The following is a 24,572-nucleotide window of genomic DNA, read 5'->3' as shown; positions in this document are numbered from 1 at the left end:
ATTGCCTTCACTACTGTACTTGAGATTTTTTTTGAGATTATTTTAAAAAAGAAGTCTACTTTCCCTTAAATATGAGGAGGAAAATACCTTTAGAACATGTTAAATGATTTTTTCTTACTGAAGTCATATTTTATGTATTATATTTTTTATCAAATGTCAAAATCTCAGTAGCAGCTAAAAGCATAAAATAGGAATATAAAAAAGTCTAACTTAATTGACTTAAAATTATCAAAATTTTACTTTTCATTTTTTAAAACATTTTAAAAAATATTTTATTTATTTATTCATGAGAGACATAAAGAGAGAAAGAGAGAGAGAGAGAGAGAGGCAGAGACACAGACAGGGAGAAGCAGGCTCCATGCAGGGAGCCCGATGTAGAACTCGATCTCAGGACTCCAGGATCAGGTCCTGGGCTGAAGGCAGCACTAAACCCCTGAGCCACCAGGGATGCCCCAAAATTTTATACAAATTATAAGATTTAAGTTGAAATTCTATTTATGGCGTAAGTAAAATATGTCCACAAAAGTATTTTAAAATATATATTTTATATTTTAAATCACATCAAAACAAAATTAATAAATACTTAAATATGAAATTAGACAATATTTAATCTCTTAATGTTCTTTACTGCACACTACTTTGCTAATTATTCAAGAATATTAAATAGAATCATCCAATGCAAATTCTAAATTTGCAATATATTTATGTGCTAAAATCAGAGAAAACACTTACATACATAGAGATTTTTCTGAAGTATTAATATAAAAGATTTGTGAAAAGTTATCTGACATGATAAATTTTGTCTAGAAAGTGATAAATTCTGGGGGACAGCCGAAAGATGGCAGCAAAGTAGTAGGACCCTAGCCTTCCTTCATCCCATGAACAGAAGTAGGTAACTATCAAATGATACAAAATATCCCAAAAATCCACTTAAAGACTGACAGAACAAAATCAACAACTAAGGAGACAGAAGAGGCTACATCAGAGAAGGTAGGAAGGACAGAACATTGTTTAGATGAGGAGTAGATCCTGGCTCCTGCAAAAGGGAGGGACTCATGGTCATGGAGAAGAGTGAGAGAGAGAAGAGCACACAGAAGAACACGCAAGACAAATGTTTCTCTGAAACCACTGGTTTAGAAAATGAGAGAGACACAATTACATGAATTCTTGCAACTAGTCAGGCTTAAGGCATTGAGTTTTTAAGGTCAGCAGATTTGGCTGGAATAGAATCTGGAGAGCACTTGCTGCATCTGGAGAGAAAGCAGGCAAACACCCTGGGGGCAGACAGCATGGAAACATAATCTGAAGAGTGCCTGGAACTCATTGTGGGATTATTTACCTTTTCCAGAGTGTCCCAGAAAGGTAGCATTTATGGAGACACCTCTCTGGGAACAAAAGAGCTAGCTGGCACCATTTCCCTCCCTTGCCTGAGGGAAGCAGGGTAGAACTGACACCAGCTGCCTAACTTGCTTACAACAACCCTCATCCCACTGAACTCTAGTGGAACTGCCCTTCTCAGTGATGCTTGCCTCAGTCCCTGTATGGTGGGCCCTCCCTCAGAAGACCACCACAATCCTCTTCCCACACCACATCTTTCAACCAGAGTTTTGCAGAGCCTTAGTTCCAGTGGCGGTGGTGACAGATCTCATTTTACAAGCAGACCAGAGCACCTGATTAAAACTTACCACATTCAGGTCAGGAATCAAAGCCAGCCCATAACAGGCCAAGAGAGCCTCTGCAGACTACTGGCCTGAAGAATACAGCAGCCAGAACACAATAGCAGAGGGCTCACAACACACACAAGAGAATCCTTGAAGTACCAGTCCCTGGGAACTACATGATCTTTTCTTCATAAGGAGATAGAACTAGCTTTTCTAACACAAAAAAGAAGGCAGACCTTAGAAAAAAATGTGAAGACAGAGGAAATTATTCCAAATGAAAGAGCAAGGTCATAACCATGACCTAAGTGAAACAATATAAATAACATGTCCAATGAAGAATTTAAAGCAATAATCATAAGGATACTCACTGAGCTTGAGAAAAGAAGACATCAATGAATGAGTCCCCCACCATAGAGATAAATGAGTTTAAAAAAGAATCAATCAGAAATGGAGAGTATAATAAATGAAATTAGAAACATGCTTGATGCAATGAATAGCAGGCTGAAAAAACAGAGGAATGAATTAATGATCTAGAAGACAAAGTTAGCTCAGTAAAAGACAGAAAGAAGAATTAGGCAAAATGAGAATAGATTTAGGGAAATCAATGGTTCCGTCAAACGTTATAACATTCCTATTTTAAGAGTCCCAGAAGAAAAGAGAGAAAAGGGGGCAGAAAATTTATTTGAAGAAATAATAGCTGAAAACTTCCCTAATATGAGGAAGGAAACAAATGTCCAGATCCAAAAGGCACAGAGAAGTCCCATCAAAATCAACAAAAGCAAACCAACACTAAGACACATTGGAATTAAATTTTCAAAGTATAAAAAAATTTATATATAAATTATTATGTATATTTATATATGAAGATATAATAATTTTTAAAGAAAAAATCTTAAAAGCAACAAGACAAAAGAAGTCATTAACTTACAATGGAAAATCCATTAAGGCTAGTTAGTGAGTTTTCAAAAGAAACATGATAATTCAGAAGGAATAGTATGATATACTCAAAATGCTGGATAGGAAAAATTAGCAGCCAAGAATACTTTATCCAGAAAGACTATTATTGAAAATAGAAGAAAAAATAGAGTTCCCCAGACAAACAAAAACTAAAGGAGTTCATGACCACTAAAACAGCATTGCAAGAAATATTAGGGGGATTCCTTGAGTGGAAAGGTGAGACCAAAAGTGACAATAAAAATGTAGCAAACAAACAAAAAGCAGTGAAAATAAATATTTCTATAAAAATTAGTCAAAGGACTCAGACTAAAAAATATATAAAATGTAAGGACGCCTGGGTGGCTCAGTGGTTGAGTCTACCTTTGGCTAAGGGCATTACCCTGGAGTTCCAGGATGGAGTCCCACATCGGGATCCCTGCATGGAGCCTGCTTCTCTCCCCTCTGCCTGTGTCTCTGCCTCTATCTCTGTGTGTCTCTCCTGAATAAATAAATAATCTTTTTTTAAAAAAGATATAAAATATAATAACATATATCTAAGATAGGAGGAGAATGGAGTCACACTTGAACCACCAACTTAATATAAATATTACAATTTGCAGAAGAGGTTATATACAAACCTAATGGTAAGCATATATCAAAAACCACTAATAAACATGTAAAGAATAAAGAGAAAGAAATCCAAATATATCACTAAAGAAAATCAGCCAAACACGAAAGACAGAAGGAGAAGAAAGGGATCAGAAAAAATCTTCAGAAACATCACAATATCAGTAATAAAATGGCAAGAAATTTAATTTTGCAGATATATGAGATATGGGTTTTTGTTTTTTAATTTTTTGTTTTGTCTGCCTCGTTTTGTTTTACAATGGTGGAAGTTAGCACCTTCTAAAATATGATCAACATACAACCAGAAGCAGTGGAACACTGTGCTGGTTCATTGTGTGAGATTATATTCTCTCTTCTTTCCCATTCTGGCCCGTCTTTTATCTTGTTTATGTTTTGGTGGTCAGTGTTGGGGCTTTCTATAAGTATTGCTGGTTTATATAAATTTGGAAGTGAGCATCTTATAACATACAGAACAAAATACAATCAGAACCAAGAGGATCACCCTCTGGGACCCCTCAGGTAGACTGCATTCTCTCTCCACTACCTCTTCTTCACCAGCACCATCCCCCCTTTTTTTCCTCTTTACTTTTTTCTACTCTTTTTCTTTTTTCTTCTTCTTTGTTTTTGGCTTTGGGCTTTTTATTTTTACTACTTTGTTTTAAAATGTATTTTTCACTTTAGTGGTCCTTTTGTTTTATTCTGCTCTGTTCTTTTTCTTTTATTCTCTGGTCTCTTAGCTCTTCAAAATCATCTAGGGTGTATTTTACTTAGGCTCTGGTTGATATTTTTGTCTTAGCCTGTCATACAGCCACTCTGCACTGGACAAATGCCTAGAAGGAAGAATTCACCACAAAAGAAAGAACTGGAAACAGTACTCTGCCACAGAGTTACAGAATTTGGATTTCAATACAATCTCAGAAATTCAATTCGGAAGTACAATTATGAAGCCATTGGTGGATCTGGAAAAAAGCATAAAGGACTCTAGAGATTTTGTTACTGCAAAGTTGAGATCTAATCAGGCCAAAATTAAAAATTGATTAACTGAGATGCAATCCAAACTGGAGGTCGAAACTACGAGGGTTAATGAGGTGGAAGAGAGAGTGAGCGACATAGAAGACAAGTTCATGGAAAGGAAGGAAACCGAGGAAAAAAGAGAAAAAGTGATTAAGAGCCCATGAGGAAAAGCTTTGGTAAATAAATGATAGCTTGAGAAGGAAGAATATATGTCTAACTGAGATCCAGAAGAGGCTGAGAGGGAGAGAGGACCACAAAGTATATTTGAACAAATCATAGCTGAGACTCCCCAAATCTGGGGAAGGAAACTGGCATTCAGATCCAAGAGATACAGAGGATCCCCCAAAAAATCAATAAAAACCATTTAACACCTTGACACTTAATAGTGAAACTTGCAAATTTCAAAGATAAAGAGAAAATTCTTAAAGCAGTGAGAGACAAGAGAGTCTTAACTTATATGGGCAGAAATATCAGATTAACAGACCTCTCCACGGAGACCTGGCAGGCCAGAAAGGGCTGGCAGGATATATTCAGGGTCCTAAATGAGAAGAACCTACAGCCAAGAATACTCTATCCAGCAAGGCTCTCATTCAGAATAGAAGGAGAGATAAAGAGCTTCCAAGATAGGCAGAAACTGAAAGAATATATGACCACCAAACCAGCTCTGCAAGAAATATTAAGGGGGACCCTATGGAAGAGGGAGATCTCTCTCTCTCTCTCTCTTTTTTTTTTTTTTTTTTAATATGAATGGACTAAGTGATCCCATGAAAAGACACAGGGTTTCAGACTGGATAAAAAACAAGACCCATCTAGTTGCTGTCTACAAGAGACTCATTTTAGACCTAAGGACACCTCCTGCCTGAAAATGAAGGGGTGGATTACCATTTACCTTTCAAATGGTCCTCAAAAGAAAGCTGGGGTAGCAATTCTCATATAGATAAATTAAAGTTTATCCCAAAGACTAGTAAGAGATTAAGAGAGACACTATCTCATACTTAAAGGTCTATCCAACAAGAAGACCTAACAATCATGAATATTTATGCCCCTAATGTAGAAGCCGACAAGTATATCAATTAATAACCAAAGTAAAGACGTATTTAGATAATAATACACTCATACTGGGAGACTTCAGTATGGCACTTTCTGCAAATGACAGATATTCTAAGCACAACATCTCCAAAGAAACAAGAGCTTTAAATGATACACTGGACCAGATGGATTTCACAGATACTTACAGAACTTTCCATCTGAATGTAACTGAATACACATTCTTCTCAAGTGCACATGGAACTTTCTCCAGAATAGACAACATACTGGGTCACAAATCAGGTCTCAACTGATACCAAAAGACTGGGGTTGTCTCCTGCATATTTTCAGACCATAATGCTGTGAAACTAGAACTAAATCACAAGAAGAAATTTGGAAGAAACTCAAACACTTGGAGGTTAAAAAGCATCCTATTAAAAGATGAATGGATCAACCAGGAAATTAAAGAAGAATTAAAAAGATTCATGAAAACTAATGAAAATGAAGAAAAATCATTCAAAATCTTTGGGATACAGCAAAAGTGGTCCTAAGAGGGAAATACATCACAATACAAGCCTCCCTTAAAAATTGGAAAAAACTCAAATATGCAATCCAACATCGCACCTAAAGGAATTGGAGAAAGAACAGCGAGTAAAGCCTACACCAAGCAGAAGAAGAGAGTTAATAAAGATTCGAGGAGGACTCAATGAAATAGAGACCAGAAGAACTGTAGAACAGATCAACAAAACCAGGAGTTGGTTCTTTGAAAGAATTAATAAGATAGATAAGCCATCACCCAGCCTTATTAAAAAGAAAAGACTCGAAGTAATAAAGTCCTGAATGAAAGAGGAGAGCTCACAACCAATACTGAGGAAATACAAATGATTTTAAAAATGTATTATGAACAACTATATGCCAACAAATTAGGCAATCTAGAAGAAATGGATGCATTTCTGGAAAACCACAAGTTACCAAAACTGAAATAGGAAAAAAAATAGAAAACCTAATAACCAGGGAGGAAATTGAAGCAGTCATCAAAAACCTTCCAAGACACAAAAGTCCAGGGCCATCTGGTTTCCCAGGGGAATTCTATCAAACATTTAAGAAGAAATAATACCTATTCTACTAAAGCTCTTTCTTTCTTTTCTTTTCTCTTTCTTTCTTTCTTTCTTTTAGGATTTCTTTCGTCGTCTCTTTAGTGGTATTCGTATTGTGTATGATGCTTAGGGATTAGGTCTTGGGTTATGGCTTGTTTTTTTCTTTCTTTCTTTCTTTCTCTCTCTCTCTCTCTCTCTCTCTTTCTTTCTTCTTTCTTTCTTTCTTTCTTTCTTTCTTTCTTTCTTTCTTTCTTCTTTCTTCTTTTCTTTCTTTCTTTCATAGAAAAGTAATTTATTCCATTATAAGCACTAACACAGTTAGTCATGGAGAGTAACAGGGCTGCTGGTGAAACAGGTCACCCAAAATAGAGATTGTACCAAACTAGTGGTCAAGGACTAACTCCTAAGGAAAAAAAAAAAAAAAAGAAAAGAAAAAAGAAAAGCAACTCTTAACTCTTATCCAGGATTATTTTAATTTTAAAAACAAATACAAGCTATCAATTCACTCTTCTCAACTCAACTGGACAGTCTACCTGTGGTATAATTGTCAGGTAAAAACATACATCTTTGCAACTTGGAGGTCCCAGGTTTAAAAAAAAAAAAAAACATTTCACAGAAAGGAAAGAAATATGAAAGCAGCTCAAGAAATACACTAACAAGCAAAAATATATGGGGAAAGAGGAACACATAATTTTGACTTAACTGAAGAAACTGAGAGGAGACTGGTTTACATAGGAAAATGTGCATCCTGGAAAGTCAAGTGTGAAGTTTTTAGAATAGAAATTTATATGACTTGAATCTCCCCTATTTCCTGAATAAAAACGACATCTTGTGGTATTTATACTTCATGGCTCAGACACCTACCTCACTTGGCTCTATTCCTTCCTCACTTTAGCCTTTAGTTAAAGGAATCTGAAAAACTTGGGGATATGGCCTAAGAAGAAAAATAACCACACACAATATTCCCCTTTCTGTGGCTACTTAGACCTTTGTTACTAGAAAATTCCTGAAGAAAATTTAAATATAAGTCTGTGGCTTTACTAAATTAAGTCCCCCAGTTAATATTTAGAAAACACCCTCAGTTTGGGCTAATAACATTGTTGATGGTACCTATCATAGAGGGATAGCCAAACAAAGTCTGTGTCTCAAAACCAGCGTTAAGTCAATCTCAGGGTTGAGATGAAAAAAAAAAAAAACAAAACAAAAAAAAAAACTGAGGGAGTCTAAAATCACAAGAAGTGCAGACATATCTAGGACCCTTGTCCTTCTAAGGGATACATACATTCCAATTTTATAGCAGCATTATCTAAATAGAAAAATGGTGGAAACAACCCAAGTGTCCATCAATTGATGAATGGATATAGAAGAAAAGGTATGTATATGAATATTAGTCATTAAAAAATGAAATCTTGCCATTTGCAATGACATGGATGCAGCTTGAGAATGTAATGCTAAGTGAAATAAATTGGTCAGAGAAAGACAAATGCCATATGATTTCATTCATATATGGAATGTAAGGAAAAAAACAAACAAGTAAAGGAAAAAAGAGAGAAGGAGGAGCAAACCAACAAACAGACTTTAAACTCTAGAAAACAAATTGTTACCAGAAAGGGGGTCAATGGGGGGACAGATTAAATAGGTGTTAGGGATCCAGGAGTGCACTTGCTGTGATGAGCATCTCATGATGTATGGAAGTGTTGAATCACTAGATTGTACACTTAAAACTAATATTATTTTGCATTTTAACTAACTTGAATTTAAACAAAAACTTTAAAAAGTGGAAAAAAATAAAGTGATGCCTTAAAAAAGCCATGATGTCAACCAAAATTATGCAATTTTATTGTTAATGATTTTCTAAAATGATATACTGCTCAAAGTCCACCAAATTTTTATGTAAATTTTTTTTCTTTTTTGAAATTTTAAGCAAGTTGTTATAGATTTAAAAATTGTAAAGCTGTGAAGTATGTATCAATACTTAACAACTTAAGCATTATAGAATACTGGGAAAATTGTGTTAATTTTCCTTTATTTCTGAGTCTTCTGTAAAAGAAGTAATACATAAATTTTGCTAGCAATAGATGAGAGACTTGGGATTTCTCACTGATTTCATAAATTAAAAAAAAAAAAAATTCAGGTTTGAACCTGAATTTGGTTTGAACCAAAGAACTAAAAACAAAAAATACTTGCAAAGACTGAATAAATGTACTCTTAAGACAACACATCTTGAAATGTTGTATATAGCTGTTGAAAATGTTTAAAAACATTTAAATATGAATAGCTAAAATTTATTAAACTCCTGTGAGTTGGAAACATATTTCAAATACTGGGATCCCTGGGTGGCGCAGCGGTTTAGCGCCTGCCTTTGGCCCAGGGCACGATCCTGGAGACCCAGGATCGAATCCCACGTCGGGCTCCCGGTGCATGGAGCCTGCTTCTCCCTCTGCCTGTGTCTCTGCCTCTCTCTCTCTCTCTGTGTGACTATCATAAATAAATGAAAAAAAAAAATGAAAAAAAAAAAAAGACTTTAAAAAAAAAAACAAAAAAAAAAAACAAAAAACAAATACTAATAAACTATCCTTCAATGAGATGTCTCTGAGGCTTCACAGCCTAATAAATTTGTTGGTATCCAATTTACAATGTAAAACTTCTTTGTCTTGTCTTTCCTTGTCTCTCTGTGTTTCTCTGTTTCTTGCTATCTCTGTTTCTCTCCATATATGTCTCTCTATCTGTAGGTTACTATTCTTTAGTGGAAGATAGGGGTCCATCAGGCAGTTTAGTTAACTGGTGCTGATCAGATGATTCCTGATTGACTAGTCTAAAATTCTGGAAGAGCCAGAACTGTGATTAAGGATTAGCATGGTGTCCTGGGGCTTGGTATAAGCAACTCCATATGGGCCCTGTTGTCTTGTTTCTGTAATAATATATATTATATATATGCAACTCCATATGGGCCCTATTGTATTGTTTTAAATATATATATATATTTGATTTTTAAAATCATGTTTTTTAACTACTGTAAGATATTTTCTTCCCACACATTTTATGTATGTTGGTCTATTACTCATGGGGCTCTCCAAACCACCTACCTACAAATTCATCCCATTTTGACAAAAAGCACGAATAGATATCTTTCTAAAAGAACTTCTTGCTCTGAATGTTGTTTCCATTCACATCATCCTCTTTACTGCTATCAGATCAGAGAATTCTTTTTGAAATGAAAATTTAAACGTGTCCCTATCCATAATACATCCTTTTAGTGGCACTTCATCTTGTCCTCACCTTTCGATTTACCAAACTTATCTTTTCTCCCATAACATTAAAATGTCAGAAACACCTGAGTCCCGTGTTCACCATTTGCCATGTGTTCTTGGCAATACGGCTCCGCTTTTGCTGTTCTGATGACCTCAAATGCTCATCTTGCATTTTGCCTTTTGTAGTAAAGTATCTTTTGCTATCTTTAAAAGTCAAATAGACATCTTTCTACCAGGATATTGTTCCTGATATACCAAATATGATTAAATGCCTATCTTTTATTTCACAATTTAGTTTTACTTTTGATTCTCTGTAGTTTGAAAATAATTTGCCTAGGTATAGATTTTTGACATTTAACCTACTGAGCTTCCTGGATCTGTAGTCTGCTGTCTGACATAAATTTGGCAGACATTAAGTCTGTTCTTTTCTCTTTGTTTTCTCTTTCTTGTATTCCCATTCCCCCATATGTCTCACTTTTTGGAGCAATTTCATGTTTTCAGATATTCTGTTTCAGTTTTTTCCCCCAGTATTTTTTCTTGTTGGCTTTCAGTTTTAAAAGTTTCTATTGAAATATGAAGCTCAGAGATTTTTCATCAACCACATCAGTATACTAAGGAGCCCATGAAATGCAGTCTTCATTTCTAGTATAAGGTTTTTGATCCCTAGCATTTCTCATTTATTCTTTCTTAAAATTTCCATCTTTCTGCCTATATTACTCATCTGTTCTTACATTTTGTCTATTTTTTTCAACTAGAAACCTAGCATATTTATAATAATTATTTTAAATTATTGGTCTGAAAACTTAAAAAACCCTGCCATTTCTTTGTTTAAACTTTAAAAGAAAATCTTTTAGTATGCCTTGAATTTTCAGTAGAAAGTCAGATGCAATATGCTGAGTGAAAGTATCCTAGTAGTTTCCCATCAGTTTTCTGCTTGTGGGTCTCTACTCTGCTAAATTGTGATTTTCCACATCCACTTGTTCACCTTTTAATTTGCGTTGCAGCAATTTGACTTATAGCCTCAATTCTGTGACAGACCTAAGATGAATTGTTGGTTTGCGTTTTTTTCATGTTCAGTTTTTTTTTTACTTCTTTTTAAAACAGACGATGACTTCAGAATTTCTTATGTGCTACAGCAAGAACTAGAAATAACAGCCTTTTTAAAATGCCTATCTTGTTTATCTCAGTAAATACATTTATATGATCTCGTTCCTTAGAAAGCTACATGTTACACTAAAATTTGTCTATATCAATTTTAATACAATTGTGTACTTCTTGTTTTTCTTACTTAATAGTATATATTTTGAGAGTGGCGATTACATCACTACTCATCTTTCTAACACTAGAAATCAACTCAGTGTTTGAGTATTAAATGGTTTGGAAGTGGATTTTAAAAAGTGATAGCTATAATAAAATACTATTTTTGATAAGTTATAAGCTTAATTTCTTAAGCTTATAACTTAATTCATACTTTTTAATGAATAGATACTATTCAGTCAAGACAGGCTAATTTACATCACAGAATCAAAAAATCCCCAAATCTCAGTATCTTTAATCAACCATTTAGATTCATTTCTTGTTTATATTAACTAATGGTTGTCTGAGGGCTTTGATATATTTGAGGTTTATTGAGAATCAACAAGGTGACAAGATCAAACATCTGGGGTATCACTGGTGAATAATTCACCAGCTTATACAATTTTTCCTTAGAATTAGCACACTTGACAGTTACTCATATTTCTTTGGCCAAAGAAGTCACATGACCGTACTTAATTATAAAAGGAGCAAGAACTTGACAACCTACGATGTATCCTCCAAACTGGCTCTCTGTAATAACCTGCCCCTAGGCATGGTATTAAATATGAACATCAAGACTCATTTTTTTCAAACATTTTCAAACACTTATTATTCAGTTTAAATATTTTCCTGCTTATTGTATGATGGTAAGAAATGTTGAAAAAAATTTTTAAATTATCCTTTGAGAATGTACCTTTTCTTAACCTGAATCTGATAAAATAAAAGCTGTCCCCAGTAATTTGATTAAAAGTAACTTCAAAATAATTGATGACATATATAGGTAACATGATATCATGGAAAAAAACATGGCAAAAGAAATTAGTAATGGAAGTGAAGCATTGCACCTAATAATTGAGGGCCCTTGGGCATGTTACTTAACCTTTTAGGATGCCATGTTATGATCTTTATAATAAGAAAGTGGATTAAATTATATCTATGTTTCCTTAGCTCTAAAATTCTGATTTATGAGAACTAGTAATGAAGACATATTATATGGTTGCAGCTTCCTCCTACCTGCTCTGTTTATAAATTGGCTAGACATTGAATTCTCAGTATTCCCAAGCCTACTGTCTAACTTCTATCTTTTCTTTGACTAATTAGGCAGATGAAACTAAAATGGATTAGCACAAAGTGCATTTTCATGGTTTGCAGTTGCCAGGAAACAATATCTGAAAGCATTAACTTTTCAGATATTATTTTTTAAAATTCACTAATTAGGAGAATGTGCATTGAATTGTTACTTTAGAAATATAATTCAACAAATATCTTTTAAATCATTCACACTAATTTTAGGTAGCTTTAAATTTTTGTTTCTATTATAAGTTCATTATACTAAATGTGTGAGTTAGATGTTCATGAGATATGTTTGTACATGATTTTTTTTAAAAAAATTTCTTTTCAAAAATACAAATAGGGATCCCTGGGTGGCGCAGCGGTTTAGCGCCTGCCTTTGGCCCAGGGCGCGATCCTGGAGACTCGGGATCGAATCCCACGTCAGGCTCCCGGTGCATGGAGCCTGCTTCTCCCTCTGCCTGTGTCTCTGCCTCTCTCTCTCTCTCTCTCTCTCTCTCACTGTGTGCCTATCATAAATTAAAAATAAAATACAATAAAATAAAAAATTAAGGGAATTTGAGATTGATTTTAGCATCAAAAGTTAGGGGAAGTGATTTAAAAATATTTTTTTTTCTTAAGTAATACAATAAGTTTAACCAAGCAAAAGGTAATTGAGAGTGCTCTTATTATTAGGATTGAAGTTTGAAAATCATATACCACAGTTTAATTTTAAGATACACCTCACAATTTCCATATAGCTGATGTATTATTTTAAGTATTTTTGTTTTATAGTCAATTCCCAAGTCAATGTTTTATGTCATCTTGCCTTATTTATACATCTTTGCCTTACATATCTTTACATTAAATACAGTCATATTTTAAAAATCTTAATATTCCATTTATTCATCAATGTTGATAAGTCTATGTATTTAGGAATCCTATATTTTCCTAGGTAATTTCCTCTCATATTTGCTACATTAAGAAGTTAACTAGTTTTTCTTCCAGAGATTTTATCTGTTCTGTTAACTTATCTCCCTTTACTTCCATACCCTGTATATTTCATCATGTCAGAAGATCACTACTTAAAAAAATAAAACAAATAGGGCCTAGTGTTATGTGTTAAAATCTGTAACTCAATATTTAACACAGTATTTTGGTTATTTTGCCTGTTTTGTTGAGGATTACTCATGTAATTGCCTTGCTAAAAAAGTCACAACTTAGTATTTAAGATAAAATTTAAATGATATTTTGATGAAGACTGCATTCTGGAATCATATTTTACTGGAGATATTCTATAATTTCTAGTCTGGAGTAATTTCCAGTCTTTATATTATCAACACAGCTTTTTAGTCACTTAGATTTTAATTTGTATATTGTTTGACTTTTTTCCAGGGAAGAGTCTTTTAGGTCAATTATGATTGTCAGATCTCAGTAAAAAAATAAATATATAAATAACCAACTGAAATGTTGGAAGAGCTGGGAAGTTATAATAAGAATTGTGACATTTTCATTTTTCAGAATGTGTGTTACTGAGGAGTATGTTGATGATTGAATACATTTAAAAATAATGGGCAATAGAAGAATTAAAAATGTAAATAAAATTCAAAAGATAAAGGAACAAACTACAAAATAAGGGACTTGTGATGATATTAAAATATTGAATATATTTATTAATTTAAGCTACTTAATAGCAAAGCATGTTTAGATAAAACAAAACTACTAAAAAACAGCAATGCATATTTACTCTGCTGCCTGGTGGTATGTTAACTCTTCTGTTTTCTGTTACATTATAGTCTATGATAAATTTATTGGTTGATTCTTTTTTTTTTTAAGATTTTATTTATTTATTTATTCATGAGAGACACAGAGAGAGAGAGAGAGAGGCAGAGACACAGGCAGAGGGAGAAGCAGGCTCCATGCAGGGAGCCCGACGTGGGACTCGATCCTGGGTCTCCAGGATCCCACCCTGGGCCAAAGGCGGCGCTAGACCGCTGCGCCACCCGGGCTGCCCGGTTGATTCTTTTTTAATATTCTGAAGAACATCACACTAGTTAACTCTAGTGACAGTATCATGTAATTGACCTGGTGGTCAGGAATCTAAAAGTTGCTCTATGTATTTTGGAAGACACGCTGGCAAGAGGGCAGGACAGATACCATATTAATATTCAGAAATCTGTTATACTAAAGATTTCAAGGATTCTAAAGATTTAATGATCTGGCATGTGTTGGCAACTTGCAGCCCTATAATTCAGTGAGAGACAAAGCCCTATTGAGCCATTTGACTTGGAATCTTCATATGTAGCTCTAGATAATATTGCTCTCCACCATCTCATTGCTGAGGCTGCTGCTTGCAATCTGGACCCAGGATAGGAGAGGTATTTAGAACAAACCCAGGCAGTATGGTGTATGTATGTACAGCTGTGGTTATATGACCCAACAGATCCACTGATAATAGACCTATAATAAAAAAAATGCCATACAGAGTCTTTGGTGACACCAACAGGGGGGCTGCGGAATTCCCATATTCATTTAGTATAGCTCACAGAAATTAAACTTGCTTTTTAAAGTATAAAGTGTTTTTAGTGAATCATTGCTGCAGTCTCCTGCTGGTCTGTACACTCCATTCTATCATATATTACCCCAGACCTAGATGTTCTTTCCTATTTGCTTTGCAGCACACTGGAGGGAAGGTGGGAGTTCTTGAAGAAACTACCAGAATAAAAAAGGAGTACCACAGTGGAAACAAACAAACAAAAAGTAGCACATATATCATGTCTACAAGTTGTTTCTTGTTATACTTCATTAGATAACTGTAATAGTAATAATATTTGTTAAATTTTGACCCAAGTATCTAAGACCGCTCTCTAAGCTGTAGATCAGGTTTCCTAGATCCAGTTCCCAAAGTGAGTGTAAGTTTCTTTTCTAGGTGGCAGATAGTCACCTAGGAGGTATCCAGCACTAGTAGAAAACTCACCTGTCTATACCCTGGCAGCTCAGGTATGAGAACATATTAAACTATTACCCAGTGAACCCAACAATTATACCATATACAGCACTAAAAAGTATCATCGAGGTTACTCTAATGTAGGACTAAAGATATCTGCTGATTTTAGTTCAGCATCTGTGCCTGAATTAAAATATTTGTTTCTTTCATTTTATATTTCCCTTGAGTCATCTATAACATTTATCCACAAAAATCAACATTATGTGATTTTAAAAGATGATTTGAATGATTCTCTTGTGGATAAATCTCCCTGTGAACATTTTATTTATAGTGGTCAACATGAATCTGTTTATATATTTCAGAAAAATGGCTCATATGTGGTTTTTTTAATCAAATGTATTTTTGATGATAAAGAGCCTATGACTCTAATTAGTCTTAATAACCATTTTAGTCCACTCATGTAGTTATTAACACTTCATGAGAGCCTACAATGTCCCAGGCTTTATACTGGGTACCTTAAATACATTAATAAATTTAATCCTTATTTTGTAAGGTAAATATTATGCCCAATTATACATGAAAAAGGAACTGGAGATTAGAAAAGTGAAGCAAGATGTCTACATTTATGTATATGGTAAAAATTAGGGGTGGCTATGTCTGTGCAATTGGAAAAACAGTTTTTCAAATTTTATTTTCTCCTGGGAACATTTTCTTTTTCCTGTCTAGAAATAATAACCCCATTAGAATCCAGAATGTGTTGAAAATAAAAAAATCCAAAACTTTTAATAATTTTCTGCTTAAACTATCAGTTTTACTAATACAAAATTGGTAGTCCATTTCACTCTTTAAAAAATTTTTATTCTCAGAAAATTATTATTAAAATCTGATAATTCACGTGAAGTAAATAAGATTCCTATGGTGATAATTTCCCTTTACATTTATTCTTTATTTTTTAAAATTTATTTATTTATTTAAGTTATTTCTACAACTGGCATGAGGCTCCAACTCAAGACCCTGAGATTAACAGTCACATGCTCCACCAACTGAACCAAGTAGGCACCCCTACATTTATTCTTTGAACTTGTCTAAGTTAAAAACAAATCTGTTTCCTGGGAAAAATAAATTTAACAACATGTGTGCTGAAAATATTACATACATAACTGAAATGTCATCTAAGAATTTTGTAATTAAAAACTACATACTCATAGCCATTTTGTTTTTTGTTTTTTTTTTTATAATTTTTATTATTTATGATAGTCACAGAGAGAGAGAGAGAGAGGCAGAGACACAGGCAGAGGGAGAAGCAGGCTCCATGCACCGGGAGCCCGATGTGGGATTCGATCCCGGGTCTCCAGGATCGCGCCCTGGACCAAAGGCCCGCGCCAAACCACTGCGCCACCCAGGGATCCCCTCATAGCCATTTTGAAAAGAAAATTAGGAGTATATTGAAAAGATATTTCAAGCTATTTCTGATTATTAATCAAGGATTATAGGACAATTATCATATTCCTTTAGTGTAGTAAACAATATATAAATCTATAATTTATTAATCCTTTTAAGTTAAGAAGTATTTAAGTCACCATTCATAACTTCCATTAATGACAGCCATGTAGAAATAGGCTAGATAAAAAATGTTCAGTATAAATCATCATTTCTACATTTCAATATTTTATATATTTGTTAAATGATCGATTATTTTTCCATTCACTTATTTCTTCCACTATATTTTGGAATTAGGTAAGATAATGATGAGAATGAAAAAAGCATCTCTCAGTATACTTCTGCATCTGTACAAGAATTCAATTATTTGGAGATGCTGAATATCTACTGATAAAATATAATCAGTTAGATGAAATAGACCAGAGAGGTTTTATAATAGGCAAGTTTTCGATAGAAATGGTATAACACAATCTGCGATTCACTCAAGCTGAATTTGTATTAAATTCCATACTAAAACACACTTTCATTCAGCAACAAACTCTAGCACTGCATATACTTGAAATGATTAAGAGCATAGGTCTATCCTTAAAGAAGAATGTCCTTGTCAGACCTAAGCATAGGAGTGTTATTGAACCTCTTAACTTCCACAATAACAGAATTTCTTTGTCAGGTTGGGCATTGATTGATTTGCAAATAGCATTACATAGAAATACTAAGTGATTAATATCTTTGTGCTTCTTGACATTGTTAAAACACAGTTCCGATATCATAAGTTTAAGGGCTACCTATAAGAAATATTATGAGAAACAATAAGTTATATTCATTATGATGTGCTAGTTTACACTCAAGAGTCAGTAAGCAACTCTTTGTTGAATTTAAGTGAATAGCCACTTGACTCTGCAGATATAGTTCTTAAACTGAAAATCTCAATGCAAGGTAATACTTTTCTCAAACCATCAGAGAAATGACTTAGAAATGGTTGTTTTGAGTAAGGGAAAAAACATGGCATCCATTTGGTATTCCAAAGTATCCTTCAAATCCTAGCTGTGAGTTTAGAGGAGGGGATGATAAATCGTATGTAATTTATGTAGTACAGAGTAGGGCAAGCAGCATAAAAATAGTGGTTCATGCAAATGGGATTGGAAGTTCTCTTTTCATTTGTACCTGAAGGTGGATGGCAGCATACTTACATTCATTTCCAATGATCAAATCACTTTTACCATAGCAAAACACTATTTACATTTATATGTTAATGCCTACATAATAGCACTAGAAAATATTCAGGAGTCACCACAATTCTAAAGAGAAGATGCAATCTGAATTTCTTTATATAAATAATTACTTTCGGGCCATCAAAGATTGATGTTATGCTTACTAAGTTAACATAATAAAAATGAGTAGTTATTAATAATGTAAAATAATAATAAAAGCCCCTGTTTTTCAGCCACCAAAGTTGGTTTTGAAACATGACTCCTCTCCTACGGAGAAGTAACTCCATATGACTCATTTTCTTATCTGAAAAATAAAGAAATCATCATCATTATCATCATCTCATGAGATTATACTTGACAATAACTTATTATTCTATGTAAAGGGCTTTGTAGGCAACTGACAATGTTGACAATATCTTTCTCAAATGTCCCTTTATTGAATACACCTCCTTCCTTTTCTGATTCTTAAAAAAAAGAGCTCCTCTATAGTTCTTGGCTTCGGTGAGAATGAAGTTTGTGAATACCAGTTACTACTTCAATATTATTATTATTTTTCTTACAATTATTCTTTACTTTTAACTTCTATGTTATTATAAGAAATAATACCCAAGTTTCTTTTCAAAGAAAACGACATTTGTATTTTATACTGGTGCATGTAGATTATGGAAAGAGTATAACTTGTAGCTGAAAGCCATGGATTTAGACATTGTACAACTTTTAGTTACATGATAGTAGACAAATCATTTATTATTCTGACTTTAAGACTCATCAAATGAAATTCTGGGGTATAATATAAAATTTACTTAAGTGAATACATTCAGAGTTAAGTGGCATTTTGAACAAAAATTCTTTTTGCTTTTGATCTGACTTCCCAGTCTTGAAAATCAAGATCAGTTGATATCAGGTAATACGAACTTTTTTTGCTAGTTCTGGTCTTCAATCTAATGAATTCTCTAATGTATCTCATGATAAAATGAGCCATTCTTATTAAACATCTACCTGTATATATTTATCTACAAATGAACAGTGTTTCTCTCTAAAATCTATTTTCCATTAAGCATTCTAGAATAACATACAGGTATTTCTAAGCATAAGTAATCTATTGCACTAAACATAATTAAACAGTCTTTAATAATCAAACAGTCTTTAATCTTTATATTATACTAGTAGTTATATTAGTAGCTATTTGTTAGTAGCTTAGACTAGTGGTTATCTTTTGACAAATAATTCATTTACAACTAAAACTTATTTTAGTCCACAATAAATGTAAAACTTGGTTCCCTCAATTTTAAGAAAAAACAAATATATACATAAATATATATATATATATTTATATAGTGAACTACCACAGCATACAGTATAATATCACAGCATGTTGTTTGTTTGTTTATTATACCACACTCCCCCCCCACCCCAAATACGTTTCAGGTGGTTAACAGGTCTGCAAAATGTTGTACAGAAAAAATCTTATGATTCTATAAGGCAAGCAGTAATGCATTCACCAGATTATGGATTCTGGTTCTGAAATTAACAATGCCTGATGCTTCCTTTTAGAAATGTATATACATTAATCCCAAAAATATAACAGTTGTAAGTATAACAGAAGTAGAGGAGTATATTTAGGTCTGGTAGATTATCAAGAGTCAGAACATCTTTTTTGAGTACACTCTATTTTTATGTGACTAATTTGAATTCTCTCCCTGGATTTTTAATTAAGAGACACACTAGCATTGCAACATAAAGATACTTAGAATACACCTAAGTAAGATTCCCTTCTTGTTGCCCTTTGAGGCATAGTTCTTATAGCTTCCATAATATTTTCTATTATGGTAAGGTTTGCTTTTTATTTAATTTATTTTGATACTATTTCTATTCCATAGACCCAATATAATTGATAGTGCTATTTGTAAATCTGAAGTGGAAAAAAATATTTAAAATCAAAAGTTTGTAACTCATTTGGCCATAAATTCTGGCAAAATCAATGTTAACCCAAACTAACATAGGCTGCCTACAGACTTCATTACTCTCTTTGGAATGAACATTCATATATTTAACTAAGAAATGATGATATAGAGCACCAGTAGGGATATACATAATACAAAATGTAAAATTATGAAATACATTAATTTACAAGATTTTTTATCATTTATATGCTTATTTCAGTAATTTTAAGACTTATGGCAGTTTTTAGCTTCTTACATATATTGCCAAATAGTAAACAAATATTTGTAACTGTATTTCTTTCATTTTCATTTAATTAACAATCAGGGATGCCATTCTAAGCCATAGCTTATTCTTCAATTCATTTAAATGCAACATAAATATTTAAAAGTCTACTAGAGGTTCTGCAATATTTGATATAGTTACATACCCCCAAAATATTATTTCCTAAGTGCCTAGTTGTACATTTACCAAAGCAATCAGGAAACAATTCATGAATATTATATGATATATTGCTAAATTGTGTACAATGAAGTTCTAAAAGCTATTGGACAAAGAATATGAATTATGCAATAGATTTTGGTATCACTAGTAAATGTATACTGAAACAGAACTGGCTTACCCTTCTGACATAAGAATGAATTTTGTGAGATGTCATCTAGGTAGTATATTGTGACATACTTAAAATTCATGAACTGTTCTCTCCATCCCATCCAAGTTGACATCAGAAGGATATGACAGTAGAACTCATGGGATATAGAATTCTTCATAAGACATTATAACATGATGTAGAAGTTTTCAGCTTGTTTCCTGACTCTGTTTAGAGTAATTAGAATATATAGATTTTATTTAAAGCCACAAGTATTCTTAAAGCAAAATATTGAATTTTTTCTTCTATCAGCTGTGCACTGTCTTCTTTCAAAAAAGATTTGTGTGTTTATTTTAGAGAGAGAGCATGTGTTGTGTGAGTTGGGGGGTTTAAGGAGAGGGAGAGAGAGAATCTCAAGTGGACTCCACTTGCTGAGTGTGGATTCCAACATGGGGCTCCAGGCGGTGTTGGAACCCATGACCCAAGAGATAATGACCCAAGCAAAAATCATGAGTCATCTGCTGTACCAACTGAGCCACCCAGGTGCCCTGAACTATGCATTGTCTTTATCTCAACTTTCAAGTCTTTAGACTTTACAATAAAGAATAAAAAAAATATTACTTACAGAAGTTGTAAATTGTAGGTGAATCATATAAGTACAAAAATTAGTATAGATTCAAGAATATGTGTAATTTTAGTCTCAATATAGTTCTTAAAACATTTTTAGGAAATTAAGGCTAGCCAAACTATCTTTGCACAATTGAATTTTAAAGCAAATACATGAATCCATATTTATTTCATTGCTTTGATAACATATACATACACACAAAAGAAAGGAAAAACCCAAAACATAAGTTGGCATTGAAAAAATATGGCGTTTTCAGGTTTTACTAAATAACTACTTCTGAAATCATGTATACAAATGGGTATACTTGTAATAGATTTTCTACACAAATAAAATTTATGTTATTTATGCTAGAAAAAATTTCAAATAATAACCGCACCAAAAAAGCAATTGAAACTCACAAAACAGAAAGTTCTGAAGCGAAGAGCGGCTCCTGTGTTGCTCTTCAAAGTGAAATTGAATAACTACTACCATGCAGTTACATTTGCATTTTTAGGCTCCTTCTTCATTCCTGTTTTTCTCATAATGGTCGACTGATGCATTGCTACCCACTGAGACAATGCCACTAATGCTGTTGCTGCAATTGCTGCTGCAGTGGCATCAAAAGACTTCTTCAGGCTATTATGCCAGGTGTAAGAGTGAGACACAAGTTCAATCCGGACCCCTGAGGAGCCTGTCTCCAAGGTCTTGTCAGCTGTAATCTCTCTGAAAGCTCCTGTTCATCAGGTCTAGCCTAGAGCAAATAGCAAATCCCAATAGGTAGTCTGTTCAAGAGAATAGAAAAATCAGCAGAGTTAGATGGTTTTATGGCAAGTCAATCAAGGAATGAAGCAATTTTACCATTTTTATCTAGTTTTTAAACATTTTACTTGGCTAGTACATTGGCACAGACTCCGAAAATTTTTTGAGAAGTCAGTGCATATATGCTCTGCTACTTAATTTTTTGTACTGTTTGGAAATTATTTTCTTTAAATAACACAGAACTTCCGAAGCTTGGAAATTATTTCTTTAAATAACATATAACTTCTGAAGCAAGGGAAATACATTTTAACCATGAAATCTAACCAATGTTTAGCTTAGTGCAAATAAACCAATTCCATTTGTATTATATTTATTTCCTATAACAAAACAGTCTGTCTTATTCTGTTACCATATTACAAAATCTATTGCCTGATATTTTGACATTTATTTGGCTACATTGATTTATGTGACAAAGATTGACCCTAAAATCTATTGACAAACTATTTCATCTGAACCAATTTAATTTAGTTCTACAGAGATATACTTGACAAGAAAAAAAAATTTGAAAACACATGCTAATAAGTGTATTATTTATATTTAAACAGGTTTATCTCTCATATTTTAGTGCTCCAAAACAATATTGTTAGTGTTATTATTATTATTATTCCTATTATAAGATAATGAATTTAAGGAATTCCTATTCCTACTATAAGATAATAGGATTAATAATAGTGATAATATTTGGTACCACAAATTTATGAGATAAAATTAAATGTAAAAACATATTAATTAAAAAAAAACAAAAAAACATATTAATTAACATGCTATTTTTAAAAATGTTTTATTTATTTATGATAGTCACACAGAGAGAGAGAGGGGCAGAGACATAGGCAGAGGGAGGAGCAGGCTCCATGCACCGGGAGCCTGACGTGGGATTCGATCCCGGGTCTCCAGGATCGCGCCCTGGGCCAAAGGCAGGCGCTAAACCACTGCACCACCCAGGGATCCCTTAACATGCTATTTGATAACTATATTTTGAGACTATTTGATTTCTAAGATTAGAAGATTCTCTAAGCCACAGGAAAAACACTACCAGTGTTCACATCTTCTGAATATATCTTTATTGTTTACAGTTTGCAATAACCAGTAAGTATAACAACTGTTATCCTATAACAACTTCCTCCCTTTTTTTTCACTTGGATAGATAACCTTTTTTTGAGCAGGCACATTAGAATTCTAGATGTTCAAGAAGAAACTCACAATGACTTCCCACAAAAACCACCATCTTTGGAATGACCCATGTTGCAAAAGGAACTTTAGGAGCACACACTGAAAAGAAAAAAGAAAGAAGAAGAAGAAGAAGAAGAAGAAGAAGAAGAAGAAGAAGAAGAAGAAGAAGAGAGAAGAAAGAGAAAGAAGACTAAGAAGAATACGAGAATAGAAAGAAAGACTCAGAAGACGAATAAGAAGCAGAAAATCAGAGAAAATAATCCTCATCCCTCCTCCTCCTCATCCTCTCCGCACTCACATCCTCCTCACCTCATCATCCTCCTAAGAAGAAGAAGAAGAAGAAGAAGAAGAAGAAGAAGAAGAAGGAGAAGAAGAAGCAGCTGACCACACCCGGCTCATTTTATGGACTGTTTTACAGTTCTAAATTTTGTAAGTAGTAAAAATTTGGAGTTAATATTTAAAATATTAGGACACTAATTCCTATGTATATGTTATGAAATAAATTCAAATTTTAAATCATTAAACAAAATATTTTTATCATAAATTGTTTTCTGCCCCTTTAATATTTCTTTATTTTTTATCTCTTTCCTCCTTTTTAAATACATATTTATTGTGTATGAATGCACAAGTGAACTATTTGACCATGTTATAGACTGGGTTTGCATGTAGAATTTGATTTGTTAGTGATTTGAATAAAAACAAGTGTTATCACTAATAAAACAAAATCATATAATATTTGTGATTGTTATAACTGAACTCTTTTAATAATTAGATTACCTAATTATTTGGGGAAAAGTTTTAAATACAACTGGTAGCTTGCTCACTAGTAAAACATGTAGATGGACAAATATGACAATTTCTCTCTGAAAGAAAAGTGTGGATTACTTCTTTTTGTTGATGTTTTATCTCGAGTATATATAAATTACCTCTCCTAACACCTGTCATGGAGAGTGGGAATTCTAAGTTACTTAGATATGTTAGATTATGACATTCAGTTAAGAGTACCCTGAGAATCTGAAGTTCTTCCATAAATAGTAGTTTTTAAAAGTATGATGAGAAAACATTTATGATCATTAACTTCAATTTATAATAGTTTAACTATATTTCTCTAAAATATTAAATTATTGCATAGTTTTCCAAAGATTGCAGAATGTTCCTTTATTAAATGTAGGAACAGAATTATCAAGGTTTCTATTTTATTAAAAAAATTATTTGAAGCCATTTTGCACTTTTCCACTGACAACTATGATAGGCTTAAATTCTAAATTGAGTATCAGTATATCGTGGAATCATCACTTTCTGCTCAGTTAAGTCCTTTGAAGATTTCAGAAAATCTAAAGCTTGTAAAACTTTCAGGTTTTTTTCCAGTCTTCTTGAGTCATAAAACAAACTGTGAACATAACCACACATTTTATTGGTATTAATAAGAAATAGAAGAAAAATTATTCCTAAGTCATATAAAACAAATTAACCTAATGTTTCTTTAATTAAAATTTGAAGACAAAAGCAATCCAAATTTATCCTTTATATGTCTATGTTAAGAAAGATTGTATATACATCATTATATTTAACCTGAAATATGTCAATATGACCTCGAAATATTTTTTAAAAACACCTCAATTTTAGGGGCATCTGGGTGGCACAGTCAGTTAAGAGTCTAATTCTTGGTTTTGGCTTAAGTTGTGATCTCAGGGTCATGAGATTTTGAGCCTCTTGTCAGGCTCTGCACTCAGTGCAGACTCTGCTTAAGACTTTATCTCCCTCTCCCACTGTCCTCCCACTTGTGCTCTCTCTATCTAAAATAAATAAATAAGCCTTTAAAACAATATATAACAATTATAATTTTAATGATTGATTAGACCATAAAGAAGTTGGAATTACTTATAAAGT

General features: G+C 33.1%; 1 pseudogene; it reads right to left on the bottom strand.

Annotated features, from left to right (window-relative positions):
- LOC119877287 overlaps nt 1-22,753 on the bottom strand; it is a 155,744-nt pseudogene extending 132,991 nt beyond the window's left edge.
- Between the last annotated feature and the right edge of the window lie 1,819 nt (nt 22,754-24,572).

This window comes from Canis lupus, chromosome 19, assembly GCF_011100685.1.
Source record: "Canis lupus familiaris isolate Mischka breed German Shepherd chromosome 19, alternate assembly UU_Cfam_GSD_1.0, whole genome shotgun sequence".
Classification (NCBI taxonomy): domain Eukaryota; kingdom Metazoa; phylum Chordata; class Mammalia; order Carnivora; family Canidae; genus Canis; species Canis lupus.
This window is presented reverse-complemented; position numbering and strand designations above follow the sequence as displayed.